This window comes from Vombatus ursinus, unplaced genomic scaffold (genome assembly GCF_900497805.2).
Source record: "Vombatus ursinus unplaced genomic scaffold, bare-nosed wombat genome assembly UNPS02005659.1, whole genome shotgun sequence".
Lineage (NCBI taxonomy): Eukaryota > Metazoa > Chordata > Mammalia > Diprotodontia > Vombatidae > Vombatus > Vombatus ursinus.
Window position 1 is genome coordinate 5770806 of NW_020945437.1, and position 24823 is coordinate 5795628.

At 36.6% G+C, this 24823-nt stretch overlaps 1 protein-coding gene and 1 pseudogene across 2 annotated transcripts in view; one reads left to right on the forward strand and one right to left on the reverse strand.

Moving 5' to 3' along the window:
- The window catches only part of GRM5 (glutamate metabotropic receptor 5), a 626642-nt gene that overhangs the window by 290317 nt on the left and 311502 nt on the right, over nt 1-24823 (forward strand). The gene's annotated exons all lie outside the window — the stretch shown is intronic.
- LOC114032867 lies at nt 17919-18129 on the reverse strand (annotated as a pseudogene).

Genomic DNA, 24823 nt, shown 5'->3' on the forward strand with positions numbered 1-24823 from the left:
TCAAGTGTAGTATCTCAGTGATTTGAACTTGATCTGTAATGTTTAACATTTTTTATGAATGAATGAGTGAATGAATGAATGAATAAACAAAAAAAAGTGATTACTAGGTGTTACGTGTTGGGGATACAAATAGAAAAAGCTAGGCATTTTCTGTTTCCAATGAGGTAATACTCTAATTGGGAGAGAAAACATAAAAGGAAGTTCAATTACTTGGATAAAGGCAGAGATGGTATGCTCATCAAATGTGAAGCTGACCCACAATTCGAAGGAGTAACCAACACACTGTATGGGAGAGACAGAATCCAAAAATACTTTGACAGCAGAGCATTAGATCAATCTAGTAAGGTGAACTTCAGTAGACATAAATGTAAAAGTCTTGCACTTGGGCACAAAAAATCAGCCCTACAAGTATAAAATGGGAAAGGTGTAGATACATCACAATTACTCTAAAAGAGCATATAGGTATTTTTAATGAGCTGAAAGTTCATTATGAGTCAGTGGTGTGATATGGCTGCTAACATCACTACTACAGTCATGGGCTCATTAAAAGGACCATAGCTTTCAAAAACAGGAAGGTGATAATCCCCCTGTCCCATGCCCTTGGACCTCTTCTAGAATATTATGTTCAGTTCTGGGGATTAAGGTTGAAAAAGAGCATTGGTAAACTAGAAATTGTACCAAGGAGGGCAATCAGAATGTCTAAGAGCCTTGTATTCATAATATATAAGGACTGACTGAAGGAAGTGGACATATTTTACCTGAAAATAAAGACTGGGTTTGGAGGGATATGATAACTACTTTTGAAGGCTTGTCATATGGTAAAGTGATGAAATGTGCTCTGAATGTCCCCAGAAGACAGAAATAGGAGCAAAGGGGGGGGAAGTTGCAAAGGTCAATTTGGGTTTAATATCATGACAAATTTCCCAAAATGGGATTGGCTTTCTGGAAAAGATAATGGATTACCCCTCCCTAGAAGCCTTCAGTCATAGGCCAGATGACTAATTATTGGGTTTGTTATAGGAGCAATTCCTTTATGAGTAGATTGTGCTGGATGACCACTGAGGTCCCTTGCAATTTACAATCTGTGATTCTCTGATGCAATGAAGATCCTCTAATCTAATCCTACCTCTTTCTACAGTAGAATTTTCTCAATATTTTCAAAATGTATCTTGTAGCAAAAGAGAAATACACAAGATTAAAATCATAATTTCAACATTAGTAATAGTTATTTAGGTCAAACACTATCATAAATACTATATAGAACATACAATATTTTTGGATGTTGGCAGATGAATGGCCACTGTCTTATGACCTCAAGCATCAAACAATATAACTCCTTGCTTACTCATGCTTTACAAACTCAGTTTATAGTTGTAGCTACAGGACGTTGAAGTATGGAGATGGTGTTCAGAGGGGAAACAAATAAAAACAGTTGCCATGTTGAAGTAAAGCAGAGCAAAGAACAAACACTACTTTGCTGCAGGTTTACATTCTGCATTGAAAGATTCTGACTTCCTTTTTACTTCTCATGCCCCTGTATTTAGACTCAGACTCCATTCTCAGAATTATGTCATGCCCATACTCACACAGCTGCTAAGTAGAGGGTTATGATACAGGTCATATTGTAAAGGTAGAAATGACAAGACTTACTATCTGAATATGAGGTCTGAGTCAAATATGGGAAGAGTCAAATAAAATACCATTTTGAACATGGGGGAAGAGGTTAATGTTCTTGCCATTAACAGAAGTGGTGAAGTCAGTAAGAGCAAGTTTAAAGAGAAAAGTAAGAAGCTCATTTGAATGATTGATTGAATAGATGAATGCTGAATGAAGGATCAGCTAAATAATAGAGCAACAAATGAACAATAAAAACTATTGGGAAGAGACTATGACTGGTGACCTTCCATTGCCTTCATTAGCTTACCATAAATCTGTCTTCTTGAGATGCCTTGGCTTATGGGTCTTTTATTTCCCCACTACTTATTTTTAATTATACTGAAAATGCAAGACATCTGAAAGATCAGTAATGGTGTTTATGCTAGCAGTAATAGTACACTAGTCAACTTAATTATATCCTTCAGATGATTTTTCTGGACCAATTAGTTGAACCCATTTTCTCTGAGTAATTCATTGTAGTCCATTCCCAATTACTAATACATCCCATTAAATAGGTGAATGTCCAAATGATGAGCCAATTCTTTTTATTCTTCTTCTGTTTTGTTAAATAAGCACCTGAATTTAATAAATAGGCATGTATCTTAGCATCCAGCAAATCAACTTTTTTTCTAACTGGTTCTGGAACTGAGTATTCCAATCTGAGAAATGGGGACTTATAATGCATAATAATTAATTTCCTTAGTATCTTGGTACTGGTAACGTGGTAATGATGTCTGAAACAAGATATTTCACAAAGATAATTAAACAGTCAGGGTCAGTACAGTTATGAAGTATATTGTTTCATATATTTCTCCCTTTTTATGTCACTCTCCCTTCTCTCTCCTCTAGTTCCTAACTCAACTTTCCTATTACTCTTGTAGGAGATTAAATTATTCATTTACTGGAAATTCAATTCAATTCAACCAATATGCTTAAGGGTCTTCAATGAATGTTTTTACTTCTCCACTAGGAAAAATAAGTGGACATTTTAAAGAGGCAGATTTTGGCTAGTTATCAAGGGACACTTCCTAATAAATAGAGATAGCTACAAAGGAAGTGGGGAAATGGAAGAGAAAGTAAGCTCCCTGTCACTGGAGGTATTCAAAGAGAAGCTGGATGATGATTTATTGTTGATGACTTAATAGAACATCATGGTCATTTAGGAAGAAATATAATATATTTCATTTTTGATACATTGAGTTTAAGATGTCTAGTGGGCATCCAGTTAAAGATGTCTGAAAGGCAGTGGAAGATGTGAGATCGGCAAAGAGTTTAGGGCAGGAAATAATAATATGACAATCACAGCTAATATTTATATAGTTCTTACTATGTGCCAGGCACTGTGCTAAGCACTTTACAATTATTATCTCATTTGATCCTCACAATAACCCTGGGATGTTGTTTCTATTATTATCTTCATTTTACAAATGAGGAAACTAAGGTGAACAGACGATATCACTTGCCTGTGTTCACATGGCTAATAAGCATCTGATGTTTTGTTTAAACTCAAGTTTTCTTGATTTCAGTCCCATGCTCTATTCACTGAATCACCTGCCTACCTCTAGGATAGGACAATTTAACAATCATCAGCAGAGTGATGGCAGTTAAATCAATGGGAGCTGATGAAATCACCAACTATAGTAGTGGAGAAGAAGAGAAGAGGCTTCAAGAAAGAAACCTGAGCTAAACTTATAATTAGAAAGTGTGATCAGGAGCAAGGTCCTTCAAAGGAGACAGTGAAAGAATGGATATATAGGTGGGGAGGGGAAACAGAAGAGTGACGTCCTGAAAACTTGTAAAGAAGAGAATATCAGGGAGAAAATGATTAATGATATAAAAGTCTTCAGAGAATTCAGAAAGAATGAGGATAGAAAAAAGGCCATTGAATTTTATAATTAAGAAATCATTAGTAATTTAGGAGATAACTTTGGAACCTAGATTGTATGAGGTTAAGAAGAGAATGGGAGAAAAGAAAGTGTAGGCACCTATTGTAGATGTTGCTTTCAAGAAGTTTAGCTATGAAGGGCAGAAGAAATATGAGATGATATTTAGTGGGAATGGAAGGATCAAGTGAGGGATGTTGTTATTTTTGTTTGTTTGCTTGTTTCAGGATGGGGAAATATGGGCATGTTTGTACCTGTGAGGGAATGAGCCAGTAGACAGAAAGAGATTGAAAATAGGTGAAAAAGTGGGAATTACAGATGGGGCAATCTGTTAGAGGAAATGGAATGGAATGGGATCACTTGAACAAGTAGAAGTAAACCTTGATAAGGAGTAAGGCCACTTCTTTATGTGAGACAGAGGGGAAGGAGGAGATAGTAGAAGAAAACATCTGAGTATTAAGAGATATGCCTTCTGAAGAATTAGCTCAGCTGTAGAGCAGAGCAACTTCAGCAGGACCCTCCAGAGAGAAAAGGAATAGCCAAGTCCTGTAGGTGTAGAACTGTGAGGTACTTTAGCTATACATGTTCCCTACATGTATGTTTCACTACCATTGTAGTTTGGGAGCAGGTAGGCAGTACATTGGACAGAGCATATTAGCAAAGCAGCAACAAGACATTCAGGAAAGAATAAGATGCCATATAATTTATGGGTCTTATTTTCAATGAATAATCTGGGAAAGTACATAGACTTTAAAAACATATACATATGATTAATTGCAACTAATTTATATTAAAATAAATATCCATATAAAAACACTTGAGTCTATTATTCACAAGAAAGATACTTTGAGCAAAAGGATGTAACTATACAAAAGAAGATCATGTGTTATTTTTCTTCTGATCCCCAATGACATTTACCATGGGGTTTTGCCTATAGTCAGTACTTATTTAAAAAAATCTGCTGATTGAGTGAGGAGAAACAAAACTCAACAAGTCCAAATACAATTCTTAAAAAGAAGCCTTAAACTAGTACTCAATCAGTGTGGTCTCCAGATCCTTTGAAAATGATCTCTTTTTATATTTTCCTTGCTATCTCTTTGGTGGAGGAACAGCAAATACACAAGTCCTGTCATGGGTATAAATTTTGAATATATTTTGCCCTTTGAGCACAGTGTGTCAACTGTACTTGTCAGAAGAGAGCAAAATTATGTCCCTGTTATTCTGGTTTCCTTGGTTGCAATACTCTCAAATTATTTCAGTTCTTTTCTATTTAAAGATCTGGTCTGAGATGTTTAAAATTTGTGATATAAAAGCTATTTGGAGGAGCAGCTAGGTGGTGTAGTGGATAGAGCACCAGCCTTGGATTCAGGAAGACCTGAGTTCAAATCCAGCCTCAGACACAAAACACTTACTAGCTGTGTGAGCCTGGGCAAGTCACTTAACCCCATTGCCTAACCAAAAAAAAAAAAGCTATTTGGAACAATATTTCCAATTCCAAAAGTAATAAAGTTTTTGAGGGGAGGGAGTAATATTCTTCTAATGGGACTTGAAGTTGTTCCCTTTGAGGACTGGTGATTGGTTGAAGGAACTGACAGTCTTTAACCTACAGAAGATTTACCTAGGAAATTAAAGTTGTCCTTAAATATTGCAAGGTCTATCATGTGAAAGTGGGATTAGATTTTCTACTTGGCCCAGGTTAAGAGAGGTTAGTGACTTGCCCAGAATCACATAGCTATAAATGTTTCCCCTAATAGATTTTAAGTTCTTTATAGGTAGGCATTTCTTTTCCTATTTATTATAACCTCCTCACTCTAGTTTAGTGTCTGAAAAAATAGTTGGTAAATGTCACTGAATGGATAAGTTGAAGAATAAACCAGTCAGCGTTTGTAATGAATTTAATGGATTAAAACTCTCCAATGAGTAACTATCCTTGCCATTTTCATAGACTGTCCCCAGGTGGTGACAAAGATCATGGCTGAGATTAAAAAATTGTCATTAATTCCTTTGTCATTAAATAAGTACTATCATAAAGGTACTGCCTCTCATGTTTTCATAACAGGTACTTAATTATCCTTAATCATATTCAGCCAATCAGTCAGGTATTTATTAAGTGCCTATGTGCTAAATCCTGTTTTAGGCAATGGAGTATAGTGAATAAAGATATCTCTACTCCCAATGAAATTACATTCTGATGAGCAAGATAGAAAAATGCACACATCATATATGTATGTATGTGTGTGTGTGTGCAAATGTGTATATCAATATCTATGGAGACACGTATAAATAAATACACATAGTTAAATACTTTGAGAGGGAGGGCAGTAGCTGTTGAGGGCAAGAGGAAGGGATTTAGGTAGAATATTGCTTAAGGCATTGCTTAAGGAAGGAGAGAGAACCTATGAAGTGGAGGCAAAGAGGAACACGTTCCAGGTATGGAGAATGATAAACACAAAAGCATGGAGAGGGGAAATGGAGTGTGAAGAGTAGGGGAATAGATAGAAGGTAAGTTTGATTGGGTCAAAGTAGGGGAGAGGGATAGTGATGCTCAATAAAACTGCAAAATTAGATTGAGGCCAGATTGTATAGGGCTTTAGAAACTAAATATACATTTATATTTTATTTAAGAAGCAATTGGAAGCCATAAGAGTTGTTTAAGTAAGAGGCTCACATGATCTGATCTGTGCTTAAGGAAAATTATTTGGCAGCAATCTTTAGGATAGAGGGGAATGGTAAGAAACTAATTCAGAGGCTGGTGGTGATGAGGATCAAAGCCAAGGTGATAGCAGTGTGAGTTGAGAGAAGGGGTCAGATGGGGGAGATATAGCTAAGGCAGAGATGGCAGGACTTGATAACTGATTGGCAGTTTAGCGGGGAGGGAGGAATGCAGAATAATATCAAGATGATCAACCTGAGAACATGGAAGGATGATGGGGCCTTGGATAGAAGTAGATAAGGTTGCAAAAAGGGAAGGTTAAGGGGGAAAGAGAATGAGCTCAATTTTAGATATAATGAGTTTAACATATCTCAAGTGCAAAGACTTTAAAACATTCAATAGGCAATTGATGATATGGGATTGAAGCTCAGAGAAAACATTAAAACTGGCTAGGTATATGTAGAAGTAATCTGCTTAGACCTGGTAGTTAAACATATGGGACCTGATGAGGTTACCAAGAGAGAAAAATTGCAGATGGAGGAGAGAAAAGGACCAAGGATAGAAACTCGGAACACCCTTGCTTGCAGTCAAGGGGTATAATGTTGGTAATGAACCAGGAAAAGATACTGAGGAGTGGTCAGAAAGACAGAAGAAAAGAGTGTCATAAAAAATGGTGGAGAAACAATATCTATAAGGCGATTTTAATCATAAACATCAAATGAAGCAGATTAATCAAAAAAGGATTAAGACAGAGAAAAGACCATCAGTTTGGCAATTATAGAGTCATTTTTAATATTGGATAGAACAAATTCAGCTGAAAGATGATGTTGAAAGCCATGATACAAAGGGTTGAGGAGTATATGAAAGGAGAAGAAATAGAAGTTGCAAATGTAGTCAACTTTTTTCAAGGAGTTTGGCTGAGAAAAGGAGCACAGATATAGCAAAATAGTTCGAGAGATTAGGAAGATCTAATAGTGTGTGTGTGTATGTGTGTGTGTGTGTATACACTTAAAATGATGGAGATGTTGACATGATTGAAGACAGGAGGGAAAGAACAAGTTCATAGAAAGAGATTAAAGATTGGAGAGATAGTGGGGATAGTTGAGGATGAAACTGGAGAAGACTGGAAGAGATGGGATCAAATGAACTTGCAGTGGGGCTTGACCTTGGCTTTAAGTGCCATCTTTCTGTCAGAGACTGCAAAAAGGGAGAAAATGGGATAATAGCGTCAAGGGAGGTTCCAAATAAAGTCAAAGAGAGAAAAAGGAGCTCGTATTAAATGATCTCCATTTTTTCAGTAAAGTAAGAGATGAGGTCTTCAGCTGAAAGTGGGGAAGGCATGGATGGGAAAGCTTCAGGAAGGAAGTGAATGTTTATAATAGCTTTTGTGGTGAGTAAGATAAGGAATCAATTAGGGAGAAAAGAGGAAAGAGTTGGGGACTAGATAACATTAATTTGCAACATATACAGTTGTTACAGCTGTGAGATTTCCCCAGATTCGTAGAGCATCTTCCAGGTAGGAGCAGAGGAAGTTGCTGGTTGGGGTGATCCAGGGTAAAGGTTTAATAAGAGAGGGTCTGTGATCAAGCAGGGCAAGGCATTTAGGAGCAGATAACAACCTAGAGTTTAAATGGCTAACTATTAGATTGAGGTACCAGAGGAGGGAGAATGAAATCAGAACAGGGGTAATGGCTTGAGAAAATATTAGGGATGAAAAGTGTAGGAATCTCAATCATGGTGAAGAACAAGTTTAGGAAGGGTAACACATAGTGATAGGTAGAATGATAGGAGGTTATGATCAGATAGGGAAATTTCAGATTTTTAACTAGGGAAGTAGAGTACTTGCCAGAAAAGCTGAGTTCTAGTGTGTGACCAGCCATTCCTATGTGTGGCTGAGGTATAGTAAAGAGTAGTATGTCACGGGATGTAAGGAGGTTAAGGAAATTAAAAGATAATATCTATATTATCTCTTATCTCTATTTCTATCTCTGTTTATAGAGTAGATCTCTATTTACAGGAATCAGTATTAATATCAATATAGATCTAGAGTCAAAAAGAGCTATATTTTTTCTTGTGATTGCTTAGCTCTAGCTTCTGGGGTACATTCTCAAATCAACTTTCTAATTCATGATGGAAAACAGTGCAATAAATAAGAAAGACAAATTCAGATGAGTGGAAAGAGGAATTAATTGTTCTAGTTGCTCTCAAGCCAGCATGTAGCTTTCTACAGTATCTAACTATCTCGTTAACTAGGCATTCTGGGCTCATTCAGTTCTATAGTGATTAGGGAGTACATGCTGTCAACCCCTTGTCAGTCTTTAAAAATAATTATTTCAAAGTTATGCACTTTTGAAATTGCAGTTCCCTAGTCAAAGATGTACATGACCTGCCCCAGTTGCAAATCTGAACTATAGTAACATGCTAAAATGGAAAGATAATTGAACTTAGAGTCAGAAAACTTGAGTCTGAGGCCTTATCATGATGCTTAATATCTGAATAACATTGGACAAATAAATTAATCTCTTTACATCTCAATTTCCTCATAAGTAAACTAGGTATAAAAATCTTTGCATGACCTACCCAAAAAGTTTGGTAAAGTATTTTGTTAATTATAAAGGACTATATAAATATGATCAACTTAAACTTATTATCATTATGATTATATTTTCATGAAGAAAAAAACTGACTATGTTCTAATGTATCATTATTATAATGGGATAGTTAACATATCAGATCAGGACATTCCCCTTCCTGATTCTGCCATTCTGGTAGAACTATGGGCTCAGGCACTTGCCATCTGGGATAATACATTTGAAAACATTTTAAATCATATGCAAGTTTAGATACGATTTTAAATATATATATGGTTATATATGCATATTATCACTTTCTTTGTATTTCTACACTTTTCCAGTAATGAACCTACCACCTCTCAACAACCATAATCCTATTATATAAAAGATAATTATAGTAAAGTAAAACAAATCAACATATTGGAAATGTCTCACAATGGTGGTATCATTCTCTACCTATAGGCCACCACCTCTTCACCAAAATGAGGGAGTCATGCTTCACTACTAGTTGTTTAAAGTCATACTGATCATACTGATCATAACTGATCATAACAATCCATATTGTATCCTTTCATACTGTGGTAATCATTGTGTGAATTGTTTGTTTGTTTTTCTGCATACATTCCTCTGCATCAGTTTATATGTCTTACTGAGATTCTCTAAATTCTTCATATTTGTCATTGATCAAGGTACAATAATATGAATTTATAATCATAAACTGTAATTAGCTCTGTCATTTGCCAATACCACTTTGTTTCTGATTCTTTACTACCACAAAAATGTTGCTATAAATATTTCTGTATATATATATTTTATCTCCATAATCAACTTCCCTAGATATATGAGCAATAATATTATTGCTGAGGCAAATGACATATATCATGAAATGACATTGCTAATATAGTTGGGACAATTTTTTTCACATCATAGGTACTTATCATAAATAGCCTGAAGGCTGACTTGACGACTGATTGAATTTCTCTTTCCATCTGCAAGTTTTGGTTGTTATGAAGAAAACCAATAAGATCCCTCTTTAAAAGGGACTTTTTAAAACTTTTTTATAGTATCTTGAACATATTTCCTTTGATAGAACCATAGAATTAGAGCTAGAAGGGACATCAAAGGTCACCTAGACTAACTTTCACACTTTTCAAATGGGAAAACAGACAAGCACATGAGAGGTTAAGTGACTTAACCCAAGTCCTATGGATAGTAAATAACAGAGTTAGAATTTGAATTCAGATCCCTGCAAATTCAGCATGCTTTTCACTGGGTTATACTGCCTCTTTGTCCTTTCTGGAGACTAGAAACTCCTGACTCATTTCACTTTCCTCTATGCTGTCACACAGCATATCATAAGAGGTCAGATAGAGAGCTGGGCTGGAGTTAAGAAGACCCAAGTTCAAATCCAGCTTCAGACACTACCTGTGTGACCCTACAGAAATCACTTAACCTCTCTTTGCCTTAATCCACTGGAGAAGGAAATGGCAAACCACTCCAGTATCTTTGCCAAGAAAAACTCCATAGACAATAGGGTCTACAGGGTCATGAAGATTTGGACCCAACTGAAAAACTGAATAACAACAACAATAATGCTATCATAGCTTATTCAAAAAGGAATTTTAAAGTAGCATGTTAGGAACCTTAAAGAAAAAGCTATGTCTCTATAAAATGATTTATCAAAATGCAGTGCAGTGTATAGGTAGAGATGAGATGAATAAGACTTTAAGGAATTGTATAACTTGTTCATGAATGTATTTGAAGATCATTAATTACCAAGGGATGTAATTATAATTTTATGTTACTAAGTAACTCAACTTACTGCATACAAGCTTAAATAGAAAGATTATCCTATACATTCCACCTACACTCTCAGGGCTCTTCAAAATAAATAGGGAATCTTTCTGGTGCTTTGACTAATGTTGGCAATTGAGTTCTTTCGCTATTTTTTTTGCCACAATGAGCATGGTGCATAAAATTTCTTATGATTTTACAAATCTTAAAAAGCTGCTGAGAACCGTTTTGTAAAATTGGTGACAGAGAATTTAAACATCCTGGGTCTTCTACTTCCAGGTAATATTTTATCAACTTACAGCTATATATTTTGGGTGGAAATTTTACCTAAAGGGATTAAGTCAGATGAACAGCTATTAAATATTTCAAACACATGACCAAAGATTAATTTAGGCTAAAATAGAAGATGATTTATCCCCTAATCTGGTTTTATGGACTTGCTTCACATTACGGGTAGTTTTAAAAGAGAAATGAGGCCTGCACTTAGTGGATAGAAATTCTAAAGGGTTTGCCTGGAATTTCATTTCCTAATGGCATAGTGACCTGGACAAATAAAATCCCAAATCTCATTCCAAACTCAGACACTTATTTTATGCAACAGGAAAGGACTAAAATCTTTCAAAGAAATAAAACTCTAGAATTATACACTGCTACCTTAAAGGTTTAAAACTTAATTTGTAACTACTATCAATTAAACCATTGCTGATTTGACCAACTTGTTTAAAGGTAAAGTACCCATCACATTCTGCTTTAAAGGTTAAAACTTGAGGCCTTACCCTAACCCTGTGCATTTATCTTCACTTTTTGAAAAGTAGAAGTAAAATGGTGGCCAGAATGAAATACCAGCTTTGATTAATTCAGCAAGTTTTTATGAAGGCCTGCTAATATGCCAGGTACTATGCTAAGCAATGAGGACAAAAAAAATGAAAACAGTCCCTCCCCTAAAGTGTTTCACATGCTACTGGGAAGAAATAAGATGTAAGTTCAATCCAATTCAATAAATATTTATCAAGGTCCAGTTATGTGCCAGACATTGTGCTTAACTCTGAGGATACAAATAAGAAAAAAAAAATATCATAGTCCTCAAGGAGTTTGCAATCTAACGGAGGAATACAATTCACAAAAGGAAGCTGTAACGGTGGCAGGGCACCAAGGGGACTAGGCATGAGGGTATGATGTTCACTGGAGTTGAAACCAAGCACAGCTGCTGATGCATAAAGGAAAGTTACCTCTCCATCGTATGTGCACATAAATAAATACAGAGCAATCTTTGGTGTGTGTAGTAATGAGCTAAAATTGTGGTTGGGAGGCATGGATTCAGGAAAGATTTTTTTTTTGGTAGGAGGCAGCACTTGAGGTAAGCCTTGAAGGGACCTAGAGATTCCAAGGGGATTTGGAGAGAGAACATCCTAGGCATGTGAAGGAAACTGAAGAAAGGTGAAAAGATGGAAAGTGAAATAGCGTGTTCAGAAAAGAACAACAAGGCCACTTTGGTTGGAAGGTAGAGGGCATAGGAAATAAATCCAGAGAAACTGATTGGAACCAAATTATAAAGGACTTTAAATACTGTATGGGGCATTTATATCTTATCTCAGTGTCAATTTTATTGTTGTTGGTCCCTCTTTTCAATTGTGGCACTTAGCTGCCCTTAGGGTCAATAGGGAGCCACTAAACTTTCTTTAGCAGTCAGCCCCATGCTTTAGGAATAACAATTTAGCTATATGGAGAATAGATTGGAGGGGGTAGAGATTAGAGGTAGGGATACCAAAACAGCAGGTATTGTAGCAGTACAAGCAAAGGATCATAAGGGGCTGATGGGGCTGATGACCCTATGACATGAGGAAGGATATACAGAGTTCAGATAAATCTGTATAGAATTGATATTAAAACCATGGGAACAAATGAGATCACCAGGAAAGAAAATGTTGAGTCAGAGAGGGTCAAAGACAGAATACACATATAGTTATTAAGTAGGGCACAGATAATGATCCCTTAAAGAAAATCCAGTCAGAGGGGTAGAAGAAGAATGAGGAGAGAACAGTGTTCTGAAAACTTAGAGAAGAGAGAGTACCTACGAGAGATAAGCCAATATAGAGTCAAATGCTGAGAGTGGTTAAGAATAATGAGATTTTCAAAATGGCATTGAATTTGACTATTAAGGTATCATCAGTGGTGAGGCTGGAAGCCAGATGGCTGAGGGTTGAGAAGTTAGTGGATGGGGAGGAAATAGAAGTGGAGGGCAGAAGGCTTCTTCTAAGAGTTTGATTATGAAAAGAAGGAAAGGTAGAAGATGATGGCTTCAGAGGTCTTTTCTAGTAGCTGTACAGAGAATATATCAGAGTGGGACAAGGCTGGAGAGGCAGGGACAACCAAAATTACAAAAGTTGTAGCAGTTCAGTCAAGAAGTCATAAGGGGCTGATACGGGGTGATCCAAGGAAATGTCAAAGTCAAGCGAAAAAAAATTTTAAGAATGGAAGAGATGTTGAAATGCTTTTTTTAGCTAATAGGGAATGGATTAGTGGTCAATAAGAGATTGAGAATGGGGTAGGGGGTGAAAAGGGTGAGCAGCTGAAGGGGAGTGAAGGAGATGGGATCTGAGGTGCAAGTAGAGGATTGGTGTTTCAAAGAAAAGGGCTTCCTCTTCCCCAAAGACTGACAACAGACTCATTGTATGGACATTATTTTTTACTGGGGCTCCTGCAGTGGATTTATAGATGACTTGAGTACAAGTTCCATGGGACATGAATGGGCCATGATGTGCATTGACTCAAATCATGAGATTATAAATAAACATATCAAAGTATTAGAATTATTCTCAATACAAATAATATTTTCTAGATGCTATAGGTGACAGAAAAATGTATTATTTTTATCATCCTGCCCTCATAAAGCTTAGTACCTAATTGAGAGAATATAACTGTTCAATGTGAAGACAGATATAAATGTACTTCTTGTCCAGGTAAGGGTCACAGTGTTGATGTTTACAGGTTTGAACAAACCAGGATCATGGCTAAAACTTGTGAGCTCCTTAAGGAGAAAGGAATAAAAATAGGTCAGTCCACAGGCCTTCAGGGCCAACTTTGGAATAGAAAAGAAGTTCAAGTTAACAACATGTTAAAGTGACCAGAGAATACTGAACCTTCTAAGACATTTTTGGATTATTCCAAACCTTTTAGTATGTGTATTACTACAGTAGACCTGGTTTGGGTCATATTACATTACATGACATGGTTATATAAGTACAAGTACCTTTTGCAATGAGCAATGTGAGAAGCAAGTTTTAAGATAATGTAGGATTTTGCATATTGCAAGAGATGTATCTGCAAATGAGTTGCTAAGAGTACAGTTCATATTTACTCTATTTTTTTTTCTTTGGAGAAACATTAAATCTTGGATACATGGAAGAACTTAACTACTATCTAAAGTAGTCTGCGTGTTGGTTGATCAATAAATCAAATAATAAATATTCATCAAGCACCTCTAACAACAAAGAAAAAATGAAATAATCCCTGCTTTCAAGGAGTTTATATTCTATTTTTTTAGATATCATGTACATATAAAAGTATATGTAGATCACAATAATACAGAATAAATATAAAGAAGTTAAACTACAAGGTAGTTAGGGAGGGAAATTGAAGGACTAGGAAAGACTTCATATAGAAGGCGGGCCTTGATGTGGGTCTTGAAGGAACAGAGGGAATCTACAGTATGAGGCAAAAGTGAGGAGAGAGTATATTCCACGTATGAGGCAAAGCAATGCAAAGCCATAGCCATGTAAGATGGAGTGTTGTCAGTGATGAATGGAGAAGATGCCAATTTGGTTGGACTATAAGGAAGAAGAGTAATGTATAATATAGCTGAAAAGATAAATTGGGGACAGGTTGTAAGGGGCTTTAAAAAGTAAAATTGGGGAGTTTGTATTTGATCCTGGAGGAAATAGGGAGTCACTGTAATTTGTTAAGTGGAAGGGAAGCATGGTCAGAACCGCACTTAAAGAAAATTACTTTGGCAACTGTGTGACGGATAGCAGTGGGGAGAGATGAGACAAGAAGACCATTCGACCAATGAATCAAGCAATCCAAAAGAATTTGTTAGGTGACTCCTATGTGTCAGGCATTGTGCTAGGCACTGGGAATATAATTACAAAGAATGAGAAAATCTCTACTATTAAGTAGCTCATCTAGGAAAGAGGTATTGAGGGCTTAATCCACGACTGCGATTAGTGTGATAAAAGAATGTGTGTGATTAGTGATAAACTATGTGATTAGTGATAAAAGAATGGTTGATGCTTTTTGTGGAAGTAGAAATGACAAAATATGACAGCTGATTCAATCTGGGGGTGAGAGAGAGTTTGAAGTTGAGAATGGCACTGGTGTAGTGATTGTAGACTGGAAAATTGAAAGATTGGTTGTGGTCTCAAAAGAAATAGAGAAATTTGGAAGAAAGATATGTTGGAGGGAAGGGGAAAGATAATGAGTTCTCTCTTGCCCTTGATGAGTTTATAGTATAAGTATAAGTATATAGTATAAGTAGAATAATGTAGTGGACAGAATCCTGGTGAATCTGAAGTTAGGAAGACTTGGGTTCAACTCTTGCTTCAGATACTTAACTAGCTAAGTAACCCTGAGCAAGTCACTGTGCCTTAGCTTCATCATCTGTAAAACAAGAGGCTAGATTCAATGACCTCTAAGGTCACTTCCAGTTTAAAATCAATGTTCTGTGATCTTTGGATTCAATGTCAAATAGCCATTGGATATTGCAGGACTAGAGCTTAGGAGATAGACTTAGGTTGGATATATACATCATGGGCCATATCCTTTGACATAAAGGTTAAACCTATGGAAACCAATAAGGTCACCAAGAGAGTTTAGAGAGATAAAAGACAGAATCTTTGAGTACAGTCACAATTAGGGAATATAATATGAATAATGCAGAATTTTGCTTTAGGAAGATGCCTGCTATGTGGAAGGTGCATTGGAGTGAGGAGACACTTGAACAGTGTGACCACTTAGGAGGTCATTTGAGTAGTACAGATGAGTTGAAGAGGCACCAAAGTGAGCAGATGAAATAAAATCTAAACTCAAGTGAGGACTATGGAGTAGAGAAAAGGGTACAGATGCAAAAGGTGTAATGGAGGTAGGTTGAAAGGCTTGCTCTGTGACTGGCAACTAATCAGATATCTTTTTGATGGGAGCCTCCCTTTGAGATGATTCTTTGAAAACCAATAAGGGCAACTACACTCAAGAAAGCAGCTAAAAAGGTCAATTTGCCCCATCCCACCTCCTTTCCCACACAAACACATTTTAAATCCTCATGATTTTAAAGTCAAAAGATTTGGGCTGGAGTTCTAGCTAGGCCACTTCCTTGTCAAATATAACCTCAGGTAAATTATTTTACTTCTCTCAGCTCCAATTTCTTCATCTGTAAATGGGAGGAGGTAATATGTGTATATTAATAGTTATGCTATCTTGAAGGTGCTGGAAACTGTAAAGCACTAGATAAAATGTAAAATATTAATAAGACACTTCTGCCATCACATTTACATCACTGCCAAGCAATTTTTTGGGTTTCTGTAGACATACTCTGTATGTATATGTAGCAAATCAAGGCTTGGGATCTTTCAGGGATGGAGCTAGAAACAGATGAAAGAAGCAAATATAAATAAATAGGTAGGAAGTGAAGAGGAGGGCATTGGAAAATGAGGATTGGGAAAGTACACAGTGAATTATAAAAATGGGACATTTACAAGCCAAATGATTTGTGAAAACTGAGTTGAATGAAAATACTAAGTCCCCAAAGGATTTGAAGTACCACTTTGTGGGCTTCTAACTTCAGGTCTATCGGGCAAATCATTTTACTTTTCTGAACGTCAGTTTCCTCATATATCAAATGAGGATAATAAAAGCTATAGAACCTCCTCAAAGAATTGTTATGAGACTAAAATGAAATAATGTATGTAAAGGCAATTTATACATTTTAAAACCCTATTTCATGTCAGTTATTATGATGGATAATGCAAAAAACCTTTGATTCTGCTGCTAGAACATAGGAAGGCTATCTTCCCTCTACTCCATCCCCTAAACGATGTCCTTCCTTAATGTGAGAGGTTCCAAGAAGTTCTCAATGTTTGATTCCCCAGTGATTTTTCCTCAGCCACTGTTCTTTAAGAACTGAAATTGGGAATCAATCTGAGTTGTGAGCATAATTCTCATAGATCTCATTACTGCTTAATCCATGCTAATATTTTTTGTGTGGGGAGTACTAACAAAACTAGACAAATGTCCTATACCCCTGCATTCCACACAAACACAAACACCACCATGACTTTAAAGGCAACAGGAGAGCAATGGTACCCCAAGTTCCTTGGCTCTCTACTCTCTCAAGCTGGTTCTCTTGCTTTTATACTAAGATCACATTCCACATTCTTAACCACCACAAATATTCCCCCCACCCCCTTCCCCAATACCCTCTCCTTCCATGCTGTAGCAATTAATCCAATTTCCAAAGACTTTCTTTCTATATACAGTAAGCTTCTGTCTACTTCTTGAAGCCTGTGAATACCTTCTGCAAAATTACAATTAATCGTTCCCCTTTTAGAGGGAGCATATGAGATAGATTGTTGGATTTGGAGTGAGGAAGACCTAGGTTTCCATCCCGACTCAGATATACTGTGTGACCCTGAGTAAGTCACTTATCATCCAGGGAGGATCAGGCCTCAGTTTCCTGAAATAAAGATGGAAGTTGAACTCATTCATTTCTGTGGTTCCTTTCATCATTCAATTTTTAATCCTATAATACTTCCCAGCTGCCCCCATAACAGTGAGATGCAGGCGGAGAATCTTGCTTTGCAAGTGATAGCACCTGCTTCTCTTCCCCTCAGCCCTACAGCATCCCAATCTCCTAACACATAGTTATTGAGTCCTTTCACTTCCTATATCAAACAGTGTACTTGGCAGGGTATTTTTTTCCCTAGGCAAGCACAGCTCAACAGCAAATGCAAATAAAAACCAAGCATTTCCCTACAACAGCTGTACATGGATGAGCTGTGTTATTTCCCATTTTAAATCTGTTTTCACTCTAAGTAAGAGGGGAAAAGCAGAGGGGGAAGGGTACATGAAAAATGCCAAGATTCAGCAAGATGGCTATTGCGCTGGCTTTCCTTTTTAAATTTTTCATTTTATTTTGTTTTTCAGTTAACAAGCATTTTATTTTCTCTCCTCCTCTCAATTAAAAAAACTAAATTAAAAACTCTTATAACAAATATGTATAGTCAAACAAAACAAAATCCTTCATTGAAAAATATACGTCTTAATCTGTGTGTTGACTTTATCTCCTCTCTGTCAGGAGGGGAGTAGTATAGAAAAACATGGTTAGGTGTCACAATATGGGCAGCAATGGCTTAAATATGTGTGTGCATGTATGTATCCATATGTATACTGTGTGTATACATGAATGTATGTGTATAAACATGTATATTGTGCATACGTGTGTGTATAATTAAAGGTCAATAGGTCATCCATTCCATGCTTATCAAGTGAGGTGCTAACCTTTCCTCCTTTTACATAATACTTACAGTGGCTCTCTAGTTTGTGCTGCTCCTCTATGTATAGCATGTGGGCTTTTCCTGAATTACTAAATATCAAAACGATAGTTTTAGACTATCTGATCTTTAAGGTCCTTTCTTGCTATAGTGATCATTAAATCTATGTGCCTTTAAGAGAGATAACTTAGAGCCAAGGCCAGGCAGGAGCCAGATATCATACCACTAGCTGAATGTCCATATTTCTCACACTTCTTTAGATCATTACAAAAATGCACTTTTAAATAGTTTCCCCACCCTCAGCCTCGGATTTATTGAGAGAGCAGAAATAACAGTCATATATTTAACCCTTTTCAGTTCTTCTCTTCAATCTCCTTTCCTCTGTCATCCCCTCAGTTTTAGCTTGCCATTAGTGTGGAAAGACAAATGGTGTCCATTGATAGAGCATTTATCAATATTTGTGGAATTGAATTGGATTCAGCAGGATTCTCCTCTGTAAGTCAGAATGTGAGAGCGCTATTGTTGGTAATTGGGAGTTTTTCTAAATATATATGTCGATTTTCTTGTGGTGAGTTATTCATGGCAGCCAAGAAAATAGCCTGCATGAATAAAAATATAGCATCTAGAATGAAGGCAGTGATGAAATAATAGCTATATTTATATAACACTTAAATGTTTGTGAAGCACTTTATGCAAGATCATCTCATTTGATCTTTAGAAGAATCCTATGAGGTAAGTACTTTAGTTGCACTATTTTATAGGTAATGAAACTGAGGCCTAGAATGGCTAAATGACTTGCTCAGGGTCACACAACTTAGTCACTTTTTTCCATGCTAAGAGTAGCTGGTGTAGGGAAATGCTCAGTACTTTGCTTTCTTTACACTTTATCTGGAGTATGATGTCTATTTCTGGGGACTACATTCTAGGATGGTCCTTGTAAAGCTTGAGTATGTCCACAGAAAGCTTACTAAAATGGTGAGAGGTTTGAAGGCTCAAGTCCATGTATGTATAGTAATATATCAGATCTCTCTCTCTCTCTCTGTATGTATGTATGTGTATATATACACACATATATATGTATATATATATCTGAAATATTATTATACATATATTAGTTAGAAGAGATGAGTATATTTGGCCTGTAGAAGAGAGGAATTAGGGGGTACAGGATAGTTATAAATGTTACAAGGACTATGTGGAAGAGAAGTTAGATTTTTCTGCTTAGACATAGAAGATGGAATTAGAAGCAATGGCTTTGAGTTACAATGTAGTAAATTTAGGTTTGATGTAAGAGAAAATGTTCAAAAGATTAAAACTGACTAAAAGAAAATGAACTGCCTCAAAATAGTTAATTTCCTATCATTGAAGTCTTCAAACAGATAAGAGATGACCATTAATCTGTAAATACAGATACAGGTTGGAGTAAATGAACTCTGAGGTAATATCCAATCTGAGGTTTTATGAATCTATAATTATGTGATTCTCTTTTATCCAAGTATAAGCCATAAGGGAGCAAAGTATATGGAAGATGGCCAAAGGGAGACACCTTTCCTTTCTGTGTCTAAGAGAACTCATGACTTAGTAGCTCTAACCTCCTGGAGGATTCATTGCACTATGTTGCTCCCATGCTCAAAAATCTTCAGCTCCTTCTTATTGATTCTCAGATTAAATTTAAACTCCTTTGCTTATTATTTAAAGCCCTTCACAATCTGGTTCCAGGCTGCCATTGTTGACTTATTTCACAAAACTCTTTTTCTTTTGCCTTGTATTTCAGCCATACTGGCCTAACTGGCCATTTCCTAATTCAGCCTTCTGGTTCCCATTTCTGTCCTTTTGCTCAGCCTGTGCTCCATGCCTGGAATGTCCTCTCATTACCTTACCCTTTCAGAATCTGTAGCTTCCCTCAATACTGACCTCAGGGGCCAATTCCTACTGAAAACCTTTCTAGATCCCCCTATTTCTTGGTGTTATTCCTTTTCTCATGTTTATTATGTTAATTTATCTGTTTACACATATTATCCACCAGAAGAATTTTGGCTCCATAAAGGCTAGGGCTTCATCACGATGAAGAAGATAAAGAACCTGCCTTAAATCTAGGAAGACTGGGATTCAAGTCCCACTTCTGATAGAAATTGTCTGTGTGACCCTGCACAAGTCACAATTTCTCTATGCCCCAAGCAACTCTAAGACTATAAATTTCAGAGAAGGGGCTGACCTTCATCAATAGATCAAGTTTCCTCACCTGGCAGTTTGCTACACTAATGAAATCACAGATCTAGTTTCCATTCCTCTTGATTGATTCATTCTGTTTATTCATCTTTTTGTCTTTTCTTGTTTAGTCATGTCTGACTCTTCATGACTTCATTTGGGGTTTTCTTGGCAAAGATACTGGAATGGTTTTCCATTTCCTTCTTCAGCTCATTTTCCAGATGAGAAAACTGAGGCAAACAAGGTTAGTTGGATTGCCCAGGGTCACACAGCTAGTGTCTAAGACTGTATTTGAACTCAGACCACTGCTCCTATCCTAGTCTTATCCATTGTGCCTATCCTAGCCACTATCCTAGCTCTATCCACTGCACCACCTAGCTGCCCAACTGTCTTTTCTAATGCCTGGCAAAAGTCCTTGCACAAGTAATGCTTAGAAAATTTGAGGTTAATAGAAATATTTATGAATATGTTATTCTATTATCCCCATTTCACAGTTGAATTTTAAATTGAGATTGGTTAAAAAAAATTACCTAGATCCCCATAAAGCAGCACTCTTAGCTAAACTATTTTTAGGCTATTAACCATTAAATAATTCCTCATCCCTTTTGTATTGTTTTGGATGTTTACACTGTGAATCAGTCTCTGTTAATGAGGGAGGAAAGTGTGAGGGGTGGGAGAAAAAAGTGCAGGCTATAAGGAAGGATAGTCAAGAACCAGTTACCAAATATCAACCAGGGTCATTGAACAGGAAAGCTATCTGTGAACACCTGGGGAAGGGACAGCAGGTGGGAAGTGTGGAGCAAGAAGCAACCTCAGACATAATTAATTAGTCAAGATCCAGTAAATATGAGAATGTAATGGGCCTCCTTGCTCTGAGCAGCTTTGGATATTCTATCAACATGGGGGTTTTCTGACTTTTCAAGCTATCTCGACCTGTATATCAGGGGCCCTCAACTAAGTAACTAAGTACTGAATACCAAACTAAATAACTAAATATTGAAATGAAAGGCCTTGAAATATCAGATAAAGGAGACATATTGGGGGTGGGAAGTGGAGAGCAAATATTGGAATTAAAAGTGCTGCCTTAAATCTAGACTCTGCCATTTATCACCTATGTAACCTTTTGGCAAGGTCAAACTGGGTCTCGGTTTCATCTGTTAAATGAGTGGATTGGACTAGGTGGTACCCATGTCCTTTTTGATCTCTGAGAGATGGCGTGAAGGGAGCAAACATACGATTGAATATTAAATTTCATTCAACAAATACTTATTAAGAACCTATTCTGGTATCAGAATATATAAATTTGAGCATTGTACTAATTAACTCATTTTGTTACCTTAGTCAAATTATTTCATCTATCTAAGCTTTAGTTTCCTTATCAGTAAAATGGGGACAACAATGCCTTCCTATATGAAGGGGAGAGGTAAGTATTTATTAAATGCCCACTGTATACCAGGCACTTTGCTAAGCACTTACATTTATTATCTCATACAAAAACCTTGTTGAGTAGGTGCTTTTATTATCCATATTTTACAGTTAAGGAAACTGAGGCAGAGGTTAAATGACTTTCCCACAGTCATACAGCTAGTAAATGGCAGAGATAGATCTTAATTCAAATCTTTCTGACTCTTGATGAAATGCTGTATCAGCTGCACCACCAGTTGCCTCTGAGGACATCAGAGGAATGTTCTTGGCCTCAAATAAAATTACACATATAAATGTATCAAACAAAACACAAATATCAAATGTTGTTATTTTTAATATTGCTAAGAGGGCTATCACATTCCCAGTATATGATGATGTAGCAAAATATTACTGCATCAGTTCAAATATAGGCTATCTGTTCACTAGAGGATCCCCCAAAATGAAATATCTTTTAAAAATAAACAATATAAGTAGAATTAATTATAAGCCTGTATAAGGTTTTATATAAAACAGATTTGGAGTCAGGGAATTTTGATTCAAATCCTGATCCTGCTGCTTATTTCATTTATGGTCTTGGGCAAATAATTTCCCTAGTCTGGAACTCGGTTTCCCCTTCTATCAACTGAAGAAAATGGAGTAAATATTCTAAAGCTCTTTCCTGCTCCAAATTCTATAATCTTATTCTGTGCTGATATTGGAAACAAGATCTATACATTGATACAATGATGATGGCGATGGTGATATTATATCCCCACAAGTGGGCATCTAGTTTCTGCTTGATTACCTCCAGTGACAAGGAATTCACCACTTCATGATGTAGGATTCACAAGTACCTACACAATAAAAAATTCATGTTCCCTATGAACTCAATACCTGATATTACTGTTATTCATAATAAGACAACTGCTGCTACTATAGTCAGGAATTGAAAGGTCGTCAGTACAAAGTGTTTTCCAGGGGAGGCAGATCACAAGGAAGATTTTGAGAATCATGTGTCATCCTAAACCAAGGCTGTGTTAATGTGATCCCCAGTCACCTGCTGTCATACAACAAGGTTTCTGGCAGCCTCATGTGCCGCTAACTCCTAGCCTCACCAGGGAATAGCGGTATTGTTGGCAAGTAGGTTTCAACAGGTGTCATTAAGCAAAAAGCATGCAGCTTTTTGGGTACTAGTTCTTTCCTAGTGGCAGGACATCACTCCCAAGAAAGAGATCTGAGCTCTGTGCTGGCTGCCCCTTCACACCCATATTCATCTGGCACCCAGGAATCTTCCAAAAAGAAACCAAGCAACAGAGTGGGCACGATATTTGCCTGACAAATGGGCTTGATTAGAGGCAGCCAAGGGACCATCTGTAGATATCAAATGTGGCTAAGGATGGCTGGAATCCTGGACTGTAAAAGCCAACCTGCACAGAAATTTGGGGCAATGAGTTATACTAAAACATTGGCAGTGACAATAATTATATACATGTATGTATTATATGTGGGTGTATTATGTACCACATATAAGCTATACTCTGATGTTCTAGCAGCCATAGGATTGGAGCTGGAACTTTGTGTAGTCTAATACCCTCATTTCACACATGAGGAGACTGAAAGCAAAAAAAAAAGTTGTGACTTGTCCAAGGTCATATAATTACATGAAGAGAAACCAAGAGAAATATTTAAATCTAAAAAACCAAGAGGTATACAGGGAGGGGAGCATGGTGTTTATGTGTTTGTGTTTATATACATACACGCACACACATATACATAGATACACATACATACATAACAGAATCATGCATGACATCACAATGCATATATTCATGTATATACATACATATATACATGTGTACACACAGGGATAAGTATAAAGAGGGGGATTGGACCTGGAATTTCATTAATATTTGCAACTCCCTGATGAGGAAAATCTCTCTGTAGGTCATTACTTTCTCTACAATTTAAATAGAGCAGTGAGAGATTAAGTAATTTGCCTAGGATCACACAGTCTTTATGTGTCTGAAGTGGAACTTGAACCCTGGCCTCAAGTAGGCTCTCTATGCACTATGCCAAGGTCTCAATATGAATTACATATTACACACACACATGCAAATATATAATGTTAATTACACAGATAGATATTTTTCCCCAAAACACACATGCAATTTTCTCTTTTACAAATAGACATCAAGTTTCTGCCTAATTGCCTCCAGTGATGAGGATTCATTTACTTCATTACCTTATGAGGTAGAATTCATGTGACCAACTGCAAACACACACACTCACACATGCACTTTTTCTCATACACATACACAAATGCACACACACATACACACAAATTACAAAGAGCTCTAAAATGACAACTGCCAGATGACTATATAAAGAAATATCCATATTCATGTTCCATGTGAGTTCAATACTCATGCTCATGTTGACACATGTATGTATGTTTATTTATATTCATGCACCCACATATTTATCTTTGTATGAAGTTGGACTATGAGGTAATTGTGTTGACTTTTTACTTGTTATTTCTGAAGTCAGGTTCATTAGTTTATAGACACAGTGCTACCCTCAAGTTGCTGCTATCACTACTTCAGCTCAAAATCAGATCTAAGACGCTTTTGAATCAAATGTAGCCCAGAGCAGAGAGATAGAGAGCTGTATCTCAAAGGAACTTTTGCTTTAGAGCACTCCCTTGATTCCCTACCACATATCCTTATTAACTGTATAGTAAAGCCATGCATATAATATCCAGAAGAGAAATTATGTTTAGAGAAAAAAAGTAATCAAGGGATAGAATCAAAAAATGGTGCTGTCAGTTTCTTTCTTCTGCCAGTATGGGTGATTGTCAGGCAAAGTGACAATTAACTCACAAGGAAAATGGTGCCATTTGTGGGATCAGCTTTGACCTGGGAAGGTTCTTCCCACTGCAGGCAACTTGTGCCTATATCTCTGTTTACAAAAATAGCTGTAATATAATTTAGTCAAGAGTTGAGAGTAAGGGATTTTTCGAACCCTAAAGTGCTTTAGAACTGTGAAGTATTCTTATTAAATTCATCAGCTGACATGATGAGAAAACAAAAGACTGAATGTGAATTGACTCAA